General features: G+C 51.0%; 1 protein-coding gene across 3 annotated transcripts in view; it reads right to left on the reverse strand.

Moving 5' to 3' along the window:
- Window positions 1-19,409: 19,409 nt before the first annotated feature.
- Window positions 19,410-20,096, reverse strand: part of RBM19 (RNA binding motif protein 19) — a 142,684-nt gene continuing 141,997 nt past the window's right edge. The window contains exon 25 of one of the 3 annotated variants that reach the window (XM_024257175.3): window positions 19,410-19,999. The gene's annotated coding sequence lies outside the window, so the exon portion shown is untranslated. The remainder of the gene's footprint in view (window positions 20,000-20,096) is intronic. The other 2 variants (XM_024257173.3, XM_054527651.2) reach the window with 2 other exon arrangements.

The raw sequence follows: 20,096 nt of genomic DNA on the forward strand, positions 1-20,096 counted from the left end.
CCGTGGCTCAACACTCATCTCCTGGGTCTTCCTAACACCCCTGGGAAGGAATGGACACGTTATCCCTGTTTTCAGATGAGGAAGCAGATGCAGAGATGTGGGAATCGGGAAGGAGAATCCTGGCTGGGGTGATTTTCCAGCCTGTGCTTCCAGATTAAAGGGAGAAGCTTGACCTGTCACTCCTAAGGGACTGGGTTTCTTTTTCTGAGACAAGAGTCTCACTGTGTTGCCCAGGCTGGAGTGCAGTGGCGCGATCTAAGTCGCTGCAACCTCCGTCTCCTGGGTTCAAGTGATTCTTCTGCCTCAGCCTCCCAAGTAGCTGAGACTATAGGTACCCACCACCATGCCCGGCTAATTTTTGTATTTTTAGTAGAGACAGGGTTTCACCATGTTAACCAGGCTGGTCTTGAACTCCCGACCTCAGGTGATCCACCCGCCTCAGCCTCTCAAAGTGCTAGGGTTACAGGCGTGAGCCACCATGCCTGGCCAGGGCCTGGGTTTCTTGGAAGCACTGGAATCTCATCTCGAGGGGCCAATGTCTTCTGCCCCAGAAGCCAGGACTTTCAGGCAAGATGCAATCAAAGTAAAAACAGAACAATCAACTCAGAAAACACAAACATTGACTGCAACCCTTCCCATCTATCATCCCGCCTCATTTTGAAAACCGCTTTACTGAGTCCGTTGGGTGGAGGGCGAGGGGAGAGGTATGAATACACTATTCTTCTAAGTAGATCACCTACCTAACCAGAGAGAAGAGAGACTGAAGAATCGGGACTGCTTTTAAGACACCAGGAAGTTAAAAATCTGGGCATCTCTGGGCAGGAACAAGGACAAGTTGGTTTTTCATCTCCCCCGAGAAATGAGGCCACCCCAGCTGGGTGGCGAGGCAGGGTGGGGCAGCTTGCCCCCGATTCAGGGCTCCACAGCGAGGGCAGGGAGGCCTAGGGAATTGGAGAGGAAGCAGAATGCAGAGAAATGAGGCTAAATCCAAAACTCAGATTTCTAAATTCAAAGGTTTCCCAGGGAAAATCGGGTTTGAAATGACTGAGTCTTGGGAACCAGAATGAACTAGATCCGGCTGTTGAAGAGCCCTGGGGGCGCATTTTAAACCGGGGATGGGCACCATTTCCAATCCACACCGCAGCCAATCTGAGCAGGCCGGGAGAGCGAACGAACGTGTGGGCACGTGCAGGGTCTGCTACGGAGGAGGTGGGTGGGGGGAAGGAGGGGGGTCCGGTTTGCCATCTGCCCTGGCCGGGAAGGAGGGATTGGCCTTGAGCTGGCTGGGCTGGCTTCCCTTCCTTAAAGATGATTGGGACTGGAGGCTGCCTGGTCCGAGGGAACCTGTCAGTGACCTCTGGGTGGTCCTGGGATCCACCTGGCTGTGATGATCAAGCCGGTTGGACCACAGTGAGGGAGAAAGACAAAGAGCACAGACCCCTTTGGCAGGAGGGAACTAATTTGCTGGCCCACTCACACCTGGGGATTGGGGAGCGCCATCTGGGTCCCTTGGCAGCACAAATGCCCCTGAAGTCGGAAGACAACCATGGGTGAGGCTGAGCTCACCTGCTGGCCAGAACTTTCCTGGTTTTGGCAATGACAAGTCTCTGAATGCTCCGTTTCTCAAGGGGACAGACTAGGGGCTACCTGCATGCTAGCAAACACTTAGTGGGTGCCTCTCGCTTGTGGACGCTGCTGTGAATAAGACATGGTTTCTGTTCTCAAATTGCTGGCAGCAGGGTGACAGAGCACAGAGACTATACAGTGCAGTGAGGGAAGTACCCTATAGCAGTGGCAAGCGCTACAGAGGACCAGAGGGAGAGCACCTGTCTTGAGTGGTCAGTGGACTGCTCAGAGGAAGTGATGTCGAGATCTCAGGATAAGCAGGTGGTAACTAGGGGAGTGGGGTGAGGGAAGGGGGAGAGGGAGGCTGTCCCACTAATCTAGGCAGCATATGGGGGCTGGCACAAAGATGGTGCCCAAGGAAAATGATGGATACAAGATATGTTTAAGAGGTATGTGGGAGACAGACTGTATTCATGGTCCCAGTTTTTTGTCCCTTTCTAGCCCATATCCATGCCTTCTGATAGACCCCTCCCTTGCTGACTTGAAGCTCCACCATGAGACTTGCTTTGACCAATGGGGCAGGCAGCAAACTTGGCACAAGAGGCTTTGAATAAACTCTTCCTCTCTGGCTCCTCTGCCTCACCCATGAAAAGATGCCTAGGCTGGCCATTTGGAGGATGAGAGAGCACTGAGTCAGTTCAGCCTGAGGCCAGGCCAGACAAGGAGACAGCTCTGAGATATGGAAGAGTCCAGCCAAGATCTGCAAAGCCACCTAATTAACCTGCAGCCGAGGGCAGAGGCATGAATGACCAAGCTGGACAAAGACTGCCCACCTCACCTGCAGACTCTTGAGCTAAATAAGCATGTAACGTTTTAAGCCACTGAGTCTTCTGATTGTTCATTAAGCAGCAATAGATAACTAATACAAGATGGAACTGGCAGAGCTTGTGTATGTAGCAGATATTTAAGGCTATGACTTTTCCTCTAGGCATAGCTTTAGCTGTCATCAGAACCATGAGTGTTTCTATTACTGCTGTTTTTAGAAGATATTATGCAATTTCAGTGTATTTTTTGACTCAAGTTCTTTCAGAGTTTTAATTTATAAGAGCTTTTCTTTCTCCTGTTTTGATACAAATTTCTACTTTTATTGCATGTAGTCAAAGGATGTAATCAATATTATTTCCTCTTTCTGGAATGTATTGAGGTTTTCTTTGGTAGCCTTATATATGGTATTCTTTTATACATGTTCCCATGATTGTTTGAAAAGAGGTACATTACATTCTATGTTTACAGCAAAGAATCTGATTCCTGAAGGCAGAAAATATACATGTACACTTCATAACGGTGGATCCCAAACTGGGATACAGACAAATTGCAGGGGTGGGGTGCATTTGCATTCTCACACTGATATAAAGAAATACCTGAGACTGGGTAATTCATAAAGAAAAGAGGTTTTAATTGGTTCATGGTTCCATGGGCTATACAGGAAGCAGAGCAGCTTCTGCTCCTGGGGAGGCCTCAAGAAACTTACAATCATGGCAGAAGGTGAAGGGGAGGCAGGCACATCTTATGTGGCCAGAGCAGGAGGAAGAGAGAGAGGGGGAAGGTGTTACACGCTTTTTTTCTTTTTTTTTTGAGATGGAGTCTCGCTCGGTCACCCAGGTCTGAGGGCAGTGGCGCGATCTCGGCTCACTGCAACCTTCTCTTCCCGGGTTCAAGCGATTCTCCTGCCTCAGCCTCCCGAGAAGCTGGAGTTACAGGCATGTGCCACCATGCCCAGTTAATTTTTGTATTTTTAGTAGAGACAGGGTTTCACCTTGTTGGCCAGGATGGTCTTGATCTCTTGACCTCGTGATCTGCCCACCTCAGCCTCCCAAAGTGCTGGGATTACAGGCGAGAGCCACCATGCACTTTTAAACAACCAGGTCTCATGAGAACTCACTCAGTATCACGAGAACAGCACCCAGTGGGATGGTGTTAAAGCATTCAAGAGAAACCGCTCCCATGATTCAATCACCTCCTACCAGGCCCCACATTGGGGATTACTATTTGACATGAGATTTGGGGGACACAAATCCAAACCATATCATGGGGGTAGGGGAGAAGGTGCCTGGCTCAATACAGAGTCTTAAGACTCAACCTCAATGGTATTAATTCATTTGGTACAAGGAGGGCCTGGTAATTGGGATTTTACCCCCCTCCATCCCAACCATAGCCAGGTTCTATGTAGAAAGTCACTGACTGTTCTTTGAATAACATTATTCTTTATCTTTGAGTGTTTTTTCTTTTTTTCTTGTTTTACTTTATGCAAATGTTCCCATTTTCAAATAATTTTATTTATATATATATATTTATTATACTTTAAGTTCTAGGGTACATGTACACAACATGCAGGTTTGTTACATATGTATACATGTGTCATGTTGGTATGCTGCGCCCATTAACTCATCATTTACATTAGGTCTATCTCCTAATGCTATCCCTCCCCCCTCCCCCCACCCCACAACAGGCCCCGGTGTGTGATGTTCCCCTTCCTGTGTCCAAGTGTTCTCATTGTTCAATTCCCACCTATGAGTGAGAACATGCGATGTTTGGTTTTTTGTCCTTGCAACAGTTTCCTGAGAATGATGGTTTCCAGCTTCATCCATGTCCCTACAAAGGACATGAACTCATCATTTTTTATGGCTGTATAGTATTCCATGGTGTATATATGCCACATTTTCTTAATCCAGTCTATCATTGTTGGACATCTGGGTTGGTTCCAAGTCTTTGCTACTATGAATAGTGCCGCAATAAACACACATGTGCATGTGTTTTTATAGCAGCATGATTTATAATCCTTTGGGTATATATGCAGTAATGGGATTGCTGGGTCAAATGGTATTTCTAGTTCTAGATCCCTGAGGAATTGCCACACTGTCTTCCACAATAGTTGAACTAGTTTACAGTCCCACCAACAGTGTAAAAGTGTTCCTATTTCTCCACATCCTCTCCAGCACCTGTTGTTTCCTGACTTTTTAATGATTGCCATTCTAACTGGTGTGAGATGGTATCTCATTGTGGTTTTGATTTGCATTTCTCTGATGGCCAGTGATGATGAATATTTTTTCATGTGTCTGTTGACTGCATAAATGTCTTCTTTTGAGAAGTGTCTGTTCATATCCTTTGCCCACTTGTTGATGGGGTTGTTTTTTTCTTGTAAATTTGTTTGAGTTATTTGTAGATTCTGGATATTAGCCCTTTGTCAGATGAGTAGACTGCAAAAATTTTCTCCCATTCTGTAGGTTGCCAGTTCACTCTGATGGTAGTTTCGTTTGCTGTGCAGAAGCTCTTTAGTTTAATTAGATCCCATTTGTCAATTTTGGCTTTTGTTGCCATTGCCTTTGGTGTTTTAGACATGAAGTCTGGAGGCATCACGCTACCTGACTTCAAACTATACAAGGCTACAGTAACCAAAACAGCATGGTACTGGTGCCAAAACAGAGATATAGACCAATGGAACAGAACAGAGGCCTCAGAAATAATACCACACATCTACAACTACCTGATCTTTGACAAACCTGACAAAAACAAGAAATGGGGAAAGGATTCCCTATTTAACAAATGGTGCTGGGAAAACTGGCTAGCCATATGTAGAAAGCTGAAACTGGATCCCTTCCTTACACCTTATACAGAAATTAATTCAAGATGGATTAAAGACTTAAATGTTAGACCTAAAACCATCAAAACCTGAGAAGAAAACCTAGGCAATACCGTTCAGGACATAGGCATGGGCAAGGACTTCATATCTTTGATTGTTTATTGCTTTCTTGTAGACAGAGAAAGGGCCCTTAAAGTCTCTTGACTCCTCCCACTAATAGCCTTGCAAATTTGGGCAAAGCATGCCATCTCTCTGCAGCGGTTTCACTTGTCAAATGGGGACAACAACCCCATCAATTCCGGCTGTCGTGAGAACTCCCTGGCTTATAGTGCCTGGCCCAGAGTAAGGCTCAATAATTGTGACCACTGCTGCTATGATGGCCTTGGATTCCCATGTCTGTTCTTTAGGTTCTGATGCTGGAACTGGCTTTCAGGCCTCTGCTGACAAGACAATGACCTTTTGTCTCTTGCAATGAGTTAGCATTTACAGTTGAAATGGGGCTCAGCACCCACCCACGTAGTCAGTCTTCAGCAAACCAGACATGTTTCTAGATTTTATACAAAGATGATGTAAGCTCACTCATTAAGCAAATATTCTTTAGCTCAGACTAAGTGTCCTGTGCTGTGTGGCTGCAAGTCATGGTCCCGCCTGAAGGTAGCCTTGCCCTCAGCTGAAACCTGTCCCCGAGTTGCCTTCTCTACCTATTCCCATTCCCCGCAACTCACTCCAGGCCCCCTGGAGTGGTACCTGCCCCACTCTCAGGAACATGCTTTGAAGTTATGCTTTCATAGTTCCAGAATCCACAAGTCTGAAATCCAGGTGTAAGCAGGGCTATGCTCCCCTGGAGGCTCTAGGGGAGGATCCTTCCTTGGTCCTTCCAGCTTCTGGTGGCTCCTGGCGTTCCTGGCCTTGGCTGCCTCGCTCTGGCCTCTGCCTTCTCTACCCATCATTGGAACCTACCCACTCTGCTACAACCACGGCTTCAAAGTCAGCCAGGGAGAGAACAGGTCGGGCTTCGTGGGGTGAGGGTGTTGTTTCTGCAGAGGTGGCGGAGGGCTGGCCACAAGGTTATCTACAAAAGGAACCAGAAGGTCCACTAGAGGAATGCCTTCCCTGGGAGTGTGGGCTGCAGGGGCGTGTCCCTGAGTGTCGGGGTGTGGAGGGAGAGGAGGTGGCAGCTTCACAGGCAGCTGGGCATGGCTGCTGTCCTGCTCTCGGAACTTCAGGGGCTCTCTGCTGCCCTCAGGGTAAGTCCACCTCTCAGGGTAGCCCCTACTCACCTCCTGGGACACAGTTTAGAAGCCATGTCTTTTGGGAAGCCCTCCCCACCCTTCCTTTGGACACCTGCCTCCCTTCTCCCTTGGCACCATGACCACCTGTTACTTGGCCATCTCCCAACAGACTGTGAACTTTCACAGCAGCAGTGAGCCTACTCTGTTGTATGTTTACTTGTTTTCGAGACAGAGTCTCACTCTGTCGCCCAGGCTGGAGTGCAGTGGTGCCATCTCAGCTCACTGCAACCTCCATCTCCCGTGCTCAAGTGATTCTCGTGCCTCCTGAGTAGCTGGGACTACAGGCGCCCGCCTCCACGCCCGGCTAATTTTTTTGTATTTTTAGTAGAGATGGGGTTTTGCCATGTTAGCTAGACTGGTCTTGAACTCCTGACCTCAAGTGATCTGCCCGCCTCAACCTCCCAAAGTGCTGGGATTACAGGAGTGAGCCACAGCGCCCAGCTAAGTTTTGTATTTTAGTAGAGATGGGGTTTCACCATGTTGGCCAAGCTGGTCTCAAATTCCTGACCTCAAGTAATCTGCCTACCTCAGCCTCCCAAAGTGCTGGGATTACAGGCAGGAGTCACTGGGCTTGGCCGATACTGCTGTGTTGATTGCTGGATCCCTGGCCGCCAGTTCAGGGCTGGCCAATAGGAGGTGCTCATTAAATGCTTGTAGAGCAAGGAAAGGGGACTCAGATGGTCTGCAGAGGGTTGAATGGTGACCTCCCCCAAAATATGTCCACCTGGAACCTGTAAATATGACCTTATTTGGGAAAAAAGGGTCTTTGTGCATATAACTAACGATCTTGAGATGAGATTATGGGTGCCAACTGTCCTTAGAAGAGAAAGGCAGGCTGGGCATGGTGGCTCAGGCCTGTAATCCCAGCACTTTGGGAGGCTGAGGCGGGTGGATCACCTGAGGTCAGGAGTTCAAGATCAGCCTGGCCAATGGTGAAACCTTGTCTCTACTAAAAATACAAAAATTAGTTGGGTGTGGTGGCGGGCGCCTGTAATCTCAGCTACTCGGGAGGCAGAGGTTTCAGTGAGCCGTGATCGTGCCATTGCACTCCAGCGTGGGTGACGGAGCAAGACTGTCTCAAAAATAAGTTGAGCAAGGATCCTCCCCTAGAGCCTTCGGAGGGAGCATGGCCCTGCCACACCTGGATTTCAGACCTGTGGACTCTGGAACTGTGAGAGCACAACTTTCTGTTGCTTTAAGCCCCCCAGTTTGAGGTATTTTGTTACAGCAGTCACAGGAAATTAACATACTGCCCTATCAGTGAAAGCCTTTCTGAAGATCTGCGGAAAAGAAGGACGTTAGGGAAAAGCCAGCCTCTGTGTAGGCAACACCCCGAGGGTGCACTTGGTCAGACATGAGTGAATCTACACATGGGGCGAACTTGATGCCTTATTCCCCCGGCCCCCCAAATTGGCATTTTATCTTAATGTGTAAGCAACAAGATCCACATGTTACTCTGGAGTTTTTCACTGACAATCAGCACTAGTGTCTAACACAGTGGGTTAAGAAAAGTGGGTTAACTTTTCTTGGTTTAAGAATGTGATGAGGCCAGGTACAGTGGCCCACACCTGTAATCCCAGAACTTTGGGAAGCCACGGCTTGAGCCTGGGCTCAAGGATTACTTGAGCCCAGGAGTTTGAGGCCAGCCTGGGCAACATAGGGAGACTCCTTCCCTAAAAAAATTAAAAAATTAGCCGAGCATGGTGGTGCATGCCTGTAGTCTCAGCTACTCAGGAGGCTGAGGCAAGAGGATGACTTGAGCCTGGGAGGTTGAGGCTGCAGTGAGCCGTGATCACACTACTGCACTCTGGCCTGGGTGACAGAGCAAGACCCTGTCTCAAAAAAAAAAACAAAAAAAAAAAACAAACAAAAAAAAACCAAAAAAACAAAAAACCCCAAAAAATCTGATGAACACATTAGATTCATGAGTCTTTTCTTTTTTTCTTTCTTTTTTTTTTTTAATACTTTAAGTTCTGGGATACATATGCAGAAAGTGCAGGTTTGTCCCATAGGCATACATGTGCCATGGTGGTTTGCTGCACCCATCAACCCACCATCTACATTAGGTATTTCTCCTAATGCTATCCCTCCCTTAGCCCCCTACCCCCGACAGGCCCCGGTGTGTGATGTTCCCTTCCCTGTGTCCATGTGTCCTCATTGTTCAACTCCCACTTATGAGTGAGAACGTGTGGTGTTTGGTTTTCTGTTCCTGTGTTACTTGGCTGAGAATGATGGTTTCCAGCTTCATCCATGTCCCTGCAAAGGACATGAACTCATTCTTTTTTACAGCTGTGATACATGAGTCTTTAAACAATGCTTATGTGGGGTTAGGTTCTAACGTCAGCTCAAAAGGTAGAAATCAAGGACAGTCAAATTGACCTTGAAAATGCCCTGGGAAGACCCCAGGCAGCACCCAGCGATCTGTGGCTGAGGCTGCTGGCTGTCCCCAGCATTCGTTTTCCTGCTTCCTGTAGAAGGAGGGGCTGCATATTTTGAGGGGCATATGGCTGCCCAGGAGAAAGACCATTTCCCAGCATCTCTTGCAGCTAGGCTCAACCAGGTGACCATATTCTGGTCAAAGTGACATGAGAATGCTCAGGCTGTGTCCTTGAAGGGCAGGGCAAGCCGTCTTTTTCCTCCCCATTCCCAGTGGCTGGGTGGTGGCAGCACAGTGGGGTGCTGTCTGGGCCATGGAGGTGTGTCAGAGCGACAGTTCAGAGGTGCTGGGCCCCTGCTGCTGTCAGACCAGGCCTGCTCACCTTCCAACTGTCATGTGACGGAAATCCACCTCCATCTCATTTAAGCCCACTAATGTCTGGGTCTGTCACAGGAACCAACACATTCCCTGACCTATATACACTGTTGCTCTGGGAGGCGAACACAGCAGGCTGTCCCCTAGCACTGGGGCAGCTGCTGTTCTTTGGTGGAGCACTGGGTGAAGTTGTTGACTTGTGCTCAGGGTCCACAAAATACCTTGCAGCTCATGAGGACTGCAGTGAGTGAGATGCTTACACTATGAGGGTTGGGCAATTGAGCTCAGGAATATAAAGTCCTGGGAGGTGGAGGGGTTAAGGGCTCTGGACTCCACTCCTTCAGCCCCACATCTCAGCACCTCTGCGGAATGCAGTCTGAGAATTGTTCATGGGATGCAGTGTTTCCTGCTATCCCTTGCACGGACTGCCACGTATTCAGCTTCCTGTCCTCTTCCACAAAGCCAGTGGGGAAGGAGAGGAGGGTCTTTGACTGTGGAGCCACAGCCTGGGAAAGGGGACTGCGTTCTTTCTGGAACATCGGCCATGGGCTGCCTCCCCTCCTTTCCTGGAGCCTCAGTTTCCTCATCTGTGCCATGGCAGTGACAGCCCCTACCTAGTGACTCAGCTCCCACCTGCGAAAGTGCTTTGTAAACCGCAGGTGTACAAGGTGGCAGCGATGTTATCACCTGGAATCTTTTTGGGGACCAGGAGAAGGGAGGGTTCCTGACAGTTTCCAGGAAAGGCAGGAGCAGCTGCTATCCAGAAATCTGCACAACAAAATGTCTGCTGTTGGCCTAAGCCCAAGGATGGGACATGGTGGCCCCAGCGGACCACTTCCATGAAATCTGCAATTATGGGGAAGTGGGGCTTATTAAGGAAGCTGGAGGGGAATGAGGCCCTGGCTTCTAGCAATGCTATAATTAGATTGCAGGGCCCCTTTTACTTTGCTGCCGATCCAGAAGGCCTTGGCCTGGGGCTTGTGCTGAAATACCCCGGCCTCCTGGGTGGCGGGTGATGGCCCAAGCCTGTCGGGGTGCAGGAGGACACTGCCTTTATGTTGGGGGGATGGGGTAACAACAGCTGAGGTTTGTGTAGTGCTCATGTGGGGCCGGCACCACTCTCAGCCTTCACTTCATCCTGGCATCTGCAGGAGTCTGTCATGTTCTCGGTTCACAGGTGAGAACACCAGGCACAGAGAGGTCAAGGAGGTTGCTCAAGGTCACATTGTGGCTAAGTGGCAAAATAGTAAAGAAGGGACATGAATGACGGAAATCAGGGGTCGCCAAACCACAGCTCATTTTTTTTTTTTTTTTTTCTGCTACTGTTGCCTGGTCTTGTCACTAAAGTTTTACTCAGCACATGTGCCGAGGCAGCATTGCAGACGTGAAAGAGCCGGAATGGGGAATTCTGCCACAGTGTGACCTTGTAGAAGACACTCTGGGCTTTCTAATCTGTAAAATGATGGGGGTTTGCTTTAGATCGGGGTCACCGCACTTGATGCAAAGGGCCAGATGGTAAATATTTCAGGCTTTGCAGGTCATAAGGTCTCTGTTGCTACTCAACTCTGCTACATGTAGCAACTATTGACAGTATGTAAACTAATGGGCATGGCTGTATTTCAATAAAACTTTATTTACAAAACCAGGCAACAGCAGCAAAAAAAAAAAAAAAAAAAGAGGGCCATGGTTTGCCAACCCCTGATTTCGATCATTCACGTCCCTTCTTTACTACTTTGCCTTAGGAAATTCATGTTTTTAATACTTTTCTTTATACGAATTCACTGGTATTCCTTAGAGCTTAGCAACACCATAGGTTTGATGACCTAAACAAACACAGGTTTGTATTTGTGGCATACATGTAAAAATAAACTTGTGGGTTAAAAATTAAAAAGAAAAGCATGTGGGCCACCTAAACCATCCCCTGAAGCACAGAGGTCCATGCTCTGTGCTTTGGGAGACATTTTTTAGTTCAAATTTTTTTTTTCGAGATGGAGTCTCACTCTGTCGCCCAGGCTGGAGTGCAATGGCATGATCTCGGCTCACTGCAAACTCCACCCCCCGGGTTCAAGTGATTCTCCTGCCTCAGCCTCCCGAGTAGCTGGGACTACAGGCACGTGCCACCATGCCCAGCTAATTTTTTGTATTTTTAGTAGAGATGGGGTTTCACCATGTTAGCCAGGATGGTCTTGATCTCCTGACTTTGTGATGACCCGCCTTGGCCTCCCAAAGTGCTGGGATTACAGGCGTGAGCCACTGGACCAGGCCTAGGTCAGTGTTTTTCAAATCGCTGAGGTGTTGAGGGGGAAGAGGAGTCTGGGTGGGGGAGGTCAGGCCTGTACCCTGACTTGGAACAAAGCAGTTCTTGCTTAATCTGTTTAAGACATTTGTTTGGGAAACGGGTTCTGGGGCCAAAGGAGTTTGGAACCATCTAGAAGTGGCTTCAAAATGAACTTGAGGCCAGTGCAGTGGCTCATGCCTGTAATCCCAGCACTTTGGGAGGACAAGGCGGGAGGATCACCTGAGGTCAGGAGTTCATGACCAGCCTGGCCAACATGGCAAAACCTCACCTCTACTAAAAATACAAAACTTAGCCGGGCATGGTGGTGCATGCCTGTAATCTCAGCTACTTGGGAGGATGAAGTGGGAGGACTGCTTGAACCCAGAGAGGCAGGGGCTGCAGTGAGCCAAGATTGCACCACTGCACTCCAGCCTGGGTGACAGAGTGAGACTCCGTCTCAAAAAACAAACAAACAAACAAACAAACCAAAAACTTGAAATGTTGAAGCCATGAGATTTCCCAGGCCCAGGTCTGTCTACACAGGGCTGTTAGTTCCCATGCTGACTCTTAGATTTCTTTTTTTTCCTTTTTTTTTTTTTTTTTTTGGGAGACAGCATCTCACTCCGTTGCCTAGGCTGGAGTACGGTGGTGTGATCATGGCTCACTGCAGCCTGGACCTCCTGGGCTCAAGTGATCCTCCCACCTCAGCCTCCTGAGTAGCTGGGACCACAGGCCCACACCACCACAGCCGGCTAATTTTAAAAATTATTTGTAGAGATGGGGGTCTCCCTATGTTGCCCAGGCTGGTCTTGAACTGGCCTCAAAGCGATCCTCCCACCTCAGCCTCCCAAAGTGCTGGGATTACAGGAGTGAAGCACCGAGGCTGGCCCCTCTTAGATTTCTTAACCAAAGAAGGAGAATTTCCCATTATACCTCGGTCCAACCCTCTCTCCTCAACCTGAGACACATATCCTCCAGTGTGTTCTCTACCTCTTAGCAGTCAACAGCTTACCAAGTTTAAAGCCAGTTCCTGCTTCCCTCCAAGCCGGCTCTTCCTGCAATGGTCTCAGCGCACACTAGCTCCCTTTTTCCACTGCTTGGGTTGGAGCCAGGGCACTAGCCTTGGTTGTGCACACCCTACAGCCAAACCTTTAGGCCACTGGCTGCATCTTCGATCTGTCTGCAGGCTCGGGCCACCTCACCCCTCCACTGTTACCTCCCTGCTCTGAGTCACCACCTCCCTGCTCTCCTGGCCACTGCAATGGCTTCTGAACACCTGTCCCTGCTTCGGTCCTTGACCTTCTGCTATTGATCCTCAACATGGTGGCAGACTGGGCTGGCTCTGCTCCCCTCCACAGGCCCAGACTTGACACCCAAACCTGAGCCGGGTTGGTGGCCCCCTGCCCACTCTCCCTGGCTTTTTCTCTGGTCCAGGCTGTCCCCCTCACTCTCCCTTGAGCACACAGAGCTGTCCCCTTCTTCCTGGCTCTGCTCACATGCCACCTCCTCAGGGAGCCCTTTCTTGACCCTGCCAGACATCCCCAGAGAGAACAGAGCCTCAGCAGTGCCAGGGAAGCAATCCTCCGCCCACTCGTGTCTGGGTCTCCCCACATTTGACTACCAGCTCCTCGAGGCCAGGGAGTCTTATCTGCTGTGTCCACTCCTGCATTCCCAGCATCATGGCCACGCCTGGTGCACACAAGCTCAACACACACTTGCTGGGTGTTTCAGGTTTGAACCTCTCCCTTGCGCTCCTGGTCTGTATGAGCCCTGGAGGATGAAGCTGAGGACTCAGTCCTTGGAAGCCAACTGTCCTGAAGGTGGTCTCAGGGCTGCCCCCATCACCCCATTCTCTACCCTGAAAACCTATGATGCCAGGGCAATGCCTGGCACTGGCTGTCCACAGCCATAATGAGCTGCCACACATGCCCACTGGCCCGGCACTGATGGCATTTGATGATATTTAAAAACAAAACAAAAAACACCCTGGGGGTTCCATGGCAAGCAGGACCTGAACAGGAGAACCTCATCAGGGGTGAGGAGACAGAGCCCTTCACCCACGGTGCCTTGAGGACAGGGCTCGAGTTGGCACACATTGGGCCTGCCCTCGCTGCCTTGAGGATAAGGCTCAAGTTGGCACACATTGGGCCTGCGCTCGCTGTAAAGAGGAGACAGTAGTCCAGGCCCTGCAGTAGGAGTGAGAGCGCAGGGTGTACCTCTAAAGCCCAGCATAGGGCCGGGCCCCCTGCATGTGGGAATTGCCCTCACTGCTCTGGGGAGGTAGGGGCTTGGGCTTGTGCCAGAGCGAGCTGAGTGTGAGCCTGGTGGCAGCCCTCTGTGCAGCACCGTCTTGGAAATGTCACCCACCTCTCCATTTCTACATCTCCCATCAACTTACCTCTCACAGTTGCTAAAAGGACAAAGTGGGGCCACTGATTCCTTCCTTTGGAGTAGATTCCAAAGCATCTACTCCATGATGCAGCACGCACAAAACAGGCACAGACCTTGGTCTCCTGGGACTTCCGGTCCAGAGAGAGGTCAGACATGAAATAAAAACACAGAAACTGTTCACAGCTGTAAGGAGCTAGGGAGGCGTTCGGTGTGACGAGTGCATCTAACGAGGGGCCTGGGCTTGTCTAGGATGGGGCTTGGGAAAGTCATCTAGGCAAGGTGCCTATTTCAATGGCCTAGGCGGCATGGGCGAATAAATTATTATTATGCAAGCATTCTATTAATCTTTTATTATTAAGACGGCTGAAAAAAATGATTACATATTATAGTGAAGCTCAGCGGAAGAGAAGCGGGTGGAAAGCTCTAACCCGAGAGGCTGCTTTCACAGGATGGGAGGATGGCTTACATTTCGCAAGGTGTACCAAAGGGTTAAAGTCATTTTCATTAAAATTTAAATTTCAGCAGGCGCTCACTCTCCCTTCCCCGTCCTTTGAACGTTTGACTGGCAACCATTTCATATTTCAATCTCGGCAGAACAAATTGAATTAGATGTTGAAACCAAGCTCGGCTCTGTTCACCAAAGCCTGCATGCTCTGCTCACACTAATCCTTTCCTAGACGCTGCAGAGCACAGACGGGCGCTGCGAGAGACGGCCCTGCACAAAAGACAAAAAAGACCAAGGCGGCAGGAAAAGGAGAGGAGGAAAAACAAGCGGGCAGAGGCCGCTGGAAATTGTCTTCCACCTGATGCATGGGGCTTAAAGCCTAGGAGACAGAGCCTGCGTCCACCCAGCAGGGAAGGCCCGTGTGGAGGCACACAGGGCGACCCGAGTTTCTGTCTTGTGTCTGGGGCAGCCAGCACAGTGCCTCGCACACAGCAGATGCCCAGCAGGTGTCTGATGGATGAATGAATGAATGAATGAATGAATGAGGGAGAGGACTCACTCTATCAGCCCATGCCTCTGGCCTGTGCCCGTTCCTCCCCTCTGCAGAGTGGGCCCGGCTACTCTCCTCACCCTCACAACTTCCTGAGAAGTGACAGCCTGCTGAGCTCAGTGGCCTCGTGGCTCTCCAGTCTCCGTGCCCAGTGCAAACCAGCGGAGGATGCCAGTTCAAGTTTCTGGGGAGGAAACAGGCAGACCTCCGGGCCTGGCTTGGGATCCCACTGGCACCCCAGGATCACCCCATGTTCGCTGGCTCTTTCTTTAAACTGTGTAAGTCTGTGGAATGACCTAGAGGTGCTGACCCAGGGGCCCTGAGGTCTGGTTTTCAGAAGAGACAGTTCTGCTGCTGTGGCCACGGAGTCCTCACCCACTTGAGACCCCCAGTCGAAAGGGTTAGGAACAGGCTGGGCATGGTGGCTCACACCTGTAATCTCAGCTCTCTGGGAGAATGAGGTGGGTGGATCACTTGAGGTTGGGAGTTCAAGACCAGCCTGGCCCACATGGTAAAACCCTGTCTCTACTAAAAATACAAAACATTAGCCGGGCGTGGTGCACACCTGTAATCCCAGCCTTGGGAGGCTGAGGCGGGACAATCGCTTGAACCAGGGAGGTGAGCCCAGGTCATGCCACTGCACTCCAGCCTGGGGAACAGAGCAAGACTTTGTCTCAAAAAAAAAAAAAAAAAAAAAAAAAAGGGTTAGGAACAGACACACAGACACAGCAACAGACAGGCAGCTACTCCTGGGGGTGTGCTCACCTGTTTCCCCACAACCATTGGCCCATTTGGGCTTGAACTTTGGTTCTGTGCAGGAATAGCCAGGTGCTGGTTTGCCTACTGCGGCCAGTGGGCAGGGGGGCACCTCCTACAGGCTCCTTCCTGGATCATAGGCTCCTCCCCAACATGGCGCAGCGCCCTGTGAGTCCCTATCCCGTCCCAGCCTCTGGACGTGGGCCCAGCTGGCCTGACATCTGCTGGGTGCAGCCCCACAAGCTTGCCTTGTTTTGAAGTTATGTTCACAATAATGATGGCAACTACCATTACTAAGCACTCACTAGGCATGACACAGTCTGCTAACTACTTTCCATTCATGACCTTCTGTTTCTGTCTTAACCAGTCCAATGGGGCAGGAATTCCTGGACCCTTTTGAAAGACATGGAACGCAAGGCCTGGAGACACTGAGAGCCTAGAGATTCTAAGGCAGGCCTTTGGAGTCAGGGCCTGTGCATTCTGCTCTCCTCCTCCCGTCCCCACTGTCCCTCACTCGTGTCCCTCCTCCAGGCCCCACTGTCCCTCACCCCTGTCCGTTCTCCAGGACCTGTCTGACCACCCATCTCCCTCCTGCAGTCTGACTGTGTGCATCCTATAGTAGAGATGCCAGGGCCCTCCTCACCCATCCAGGGGTGGACCCTTGGTGGAGATGCCATGGGGACAGAGGGAGAGGGCGGGATGCCTGGAGTTTCTCTTCTACCAGCCTTCCAGGCGCCCGCTAGTGCCCACTGCTGGCCAAACTGAATACAAACCTCTTGACAAGGGAGCTTCAGAGACACAGCTCAAGGGGCCAGGCCCCTGAGACCCACAGTGGGTGGGAGACGGATGTGAGGACAGCAGATGCAGTTCCAGCCAGCCCTCCACTCTAGAAACAGCCTGTCCCCATTCTTCCCAGCTAACTGAGCCACACTCTGAACACCGGGTCACAGGCCTCATCCAGATGTGTGCCTCTGGCTTTTCTGAGGCATGTGTCCTGCTGACCTCCCACCTCCCTGTGTCCCTTTGGCCCCTCTGGCCTCTTGGTGTCACCTCTCCTTTCCTAGGCATATGCTCTGGTCCAGCCTGTCATGGTTCTCTTTCCTGGCTCTCTGGTGACCGTATCAGCAGGGGATGGGTCACAGCCCCTCTGAGAAGTGGCTGAGGCAGTTTCCTGCCCCCTGCAGCAGTCCTGAGCTGGGTCAGGGGGCCCACCGCCCTGGAGCAGTGCTCCTTCCTCAGTGCCACCTCTGTGGGTTATTTCTGGAATTTCTCTCCCAGATCTTCTGGGTGTCTGGGTCTACCAATGTCCCATCATTGCTTCAAAAACCACCAAAGCTGCCTTTCAGAAAGCTCCTGAGTCCCCCTCCCAGTGACAGCGGTGACTATCAGTCCCTTGCTGTCTTGGCTTGAAGGCTTAGAGTCTCCCAGTTCAACCCCCACATGCTGGATGGAGGAATTTCTCATAAGACGCTTTCACCAGTCCCTCCTCTCCAAAGGAAGAAGAGACGAAGCCCCTCCTCTGGGCCAGGCAAGTGACTTTCCCGAGCTCCGCTTCATGGCTACCTGGCTGTACTTTACTGCATTCTAGAACAATGATGATCGTAAGAAAAATCTTAATTGTTTTCCTAGTTCCTGTTTAAAACAGTTATTTTCGAGGGGGTAAAAGGCTCTGGGTCACTGAAATCTTGCTCACACTCCAGGTTGTCCCCTGTACTAAGTGCTGTGACTGAGAGGGACAGGGGATGGAAGATAGGGGGTTGGGGCTGGGTGTGAAGAGGAGCTGGGTGTGGTTACTGCAGACTAACTGATCGGGGGCTGTCTCCCTCAGTGAGGAAGAAGTTAAACCAGGGCATCCAAACTTTTGGCTTCCCTGGGTCACCCTGGAAGAACTGTCTTGGGCCACACATAAAATACAATAACACTAGTGATAGCTGATGAACTAAAAAAAAAAAAGTGCAAAGAAAATCTCATGTTTTAAGGAAGTTTACAAATTTGTGTTGGGCCGCATTCAAAGCCCAAGCTTGGGTTGGACAAGCGTGATTTAAGATCTCAAAGGAAAATAAAAAGGCGCCACACAGGAAGAATGTGAGGGAAGGGCATCCCAGGCAGAGGGAAGAGGCAGCGCGAGGGCCCTGGGGTGGGAGCCTGCTGGGAGGAAGGCCGGGACAGTGAGTGCAGGGTCAGGTGAGGTGGGGCCTTGGTGCTGGGGTGAGCAGCGGGACTCGACTTTCCATGCGTCGGGGAGGCCCTAGAGGGTTTGAAGCTGCAGACTGACATGATCCAGCTCACGGATCAGTCAGGCCACACTGGCTGCACGAGGACAGCTGAGCCGGACGAGAGGAGATGAGGGTGCAGTCTGGTGGGCACGGCATGAAGGGGCACCCCGAGATCTCTGTGGGAGTGGACTCCACTACTCCTGTGTGCTCACAGATCTGCCCCTTCCAAACAGCACGTGCCCCGGGCAGGGGCACAGGGGCCAGGCTCAGTATATGGCCTCTAGACTGCCTCACTCCCCACTGCCAATTCCAGGCCAGGCCTGGCGAGTGACTGGAAGCTCTCCCTCCTCTATTCCTGAACCTTCCCCAGCTCACTGGCTTTTTCTTTTGGCCACAGGGAAGGCAGTGACGCAGGAAGGGTCATACAGCCCTGATTCCCATCATTTCACTGTGTGAGCCCTGGCAGGGGCCTGCAGCTGCCTGGGCCTGATAACGCTTTTGTGACGGAGATGCTACTTGCATCACCCCATTTTAAAGATGAGGAGACTGAGGACTCAGCAGCTTAAGTCACTTGCCCAGGTTCATAAGGCTGGAGAGTGGTGGACTGTTATGGAGCCCAGGCAGGTCCGAATACAGAGCCCATGTTTGCTCATCCTGCACCAAGCCCTGGACGATGCTGAATCCTGCTCTGGGGGGAGGTTCTAGAAGCATCCTCTGGGCCAGTTAAGTCAGTGCCAAAAGATGCCTGCCCCTGCACCAGGCCCGTGGGTCTACACCTGAGTTTTGGTGACCAGCCAGCCATCCCCGCTGGCTCTGGTGGTGTGGAAATATGAGTACAAATTGTATAGACCAGAAAGTTCAGCTAGAAGGAGCCATGTGCCGCCGAACAGGACACGATCCAGCTCACGGATCCGAGCAGTGGGAAGGCATGGGGTAGGTCTCCAGCCCTGTCATTCCGCACGACCCATGGCAACTTGGGACCCTGGTCACCTGAGGGTTGGCCTGGGTGTGGTTTAACAGAGACACTGTTCAGCCCCCACATCCAGAAGGCTGTGGTCGATGTGACTCTGTGAGCCACCCCACTATAAAAGCTGGAGAATGTGGCTGGGTGTGATGGCTCACACCTGTAATCCCAGAGCTTTGGGAGGCTAAGGTGGGAGGACCACTTGAGGCTGCAGTGAGCTATGATCATGCCACTGCACCCTGTCTCTAAAAAAATAAAAAATAAAGGGCTGGGGAATGAGCCATTCTGTGTCTTTTGTTTCCACGAATTCTCAGGGATGAGCTTGGATGGCTAAGGGGGTGTCTGCCCTAGAGGACACGAGGCACACGCTTGGTCGTGCAGGCTGCCAGCTCTGTGTGGCCTTGCCTGGGCTCTGGGCCACTCCGAAAACTGGATGAAGACTGGAACCTCATCCCCACCAAAATGCACAGACCATGTTTTATGCACAGAGTCTAAGATTCCCGAACTCTCACTTGGAGCCCCACCCAGTGATTCTAAATGAAGAAGAAAACAAAAGTGCTGATGAGAAACTTCTCTGGGCTTTACTTGGCTTGACTCACTTAATTCTGGCACTGTCTATCTGAGGTAGGCACAATTATCACCCTCATTTCCTAGAGAGAAAAACGGAGGCTCAAACAGGACGTCATTAGTCTGAGGTCGCACCTTGGGGAACGGTGATGTCTGGATTCAGACCGCAGTGAGATGCAGTGCAGTTCTTGCTCTGCCCTCTCCGTCTTGCCCTCTGGCTGGTGCTGGCACAGGCCCTTCCAGGCAGGAGGCTGCGTCTCAGGCTGGAGAAAATGTGAACATGGGCGCCTGAGAGAAGCCTGGGGATGCTGTTGGCCAGCGGAGAGGACCTTGATGCACTTCACAGGGCTCTGGGCCAGTGAGCAGAACGCATCCACCATGAGTGACATCATTCAGCTCAGCCAGGGAGCTTGGCATCTGGGCTTGGAGCTCGATGCTTCATGAGCTGCTGGGAGGCTTCCCTGGATGACTGAACCAGGGCTCGTGGTCCCAAGTGACGAGGATGAGGCAGGACAGAGACCAAGTCCCAAGCCGTGAACAGTCCCTTGGAAAGACATAGGTGGGAATTCTAGCTCAGCAGCCCTGGAGGGAGTGCAGGAACAGGGCTCAGCACCATGCCCGGCACTCTTCATGCATTACTGCGTTTATTTCTCTCTCAAATCTTATGAGGTAAGAACTA

The sequence above is a fragment of the Pongo abelii genome, chromosome 10, assembly GCF_028885655.2.
Source record: "Pongo abelii isolate AG06213 chromosome 10, NHGRI_mPonAbe1-v2.0_pri, whole genome shotgun sequence".
Classification (NCBI taxonomy): Eukaryota; Metazoa; Chordata; class Mammalia; order Primates; family Hominidae; genus Pongo; species Pongo abelii.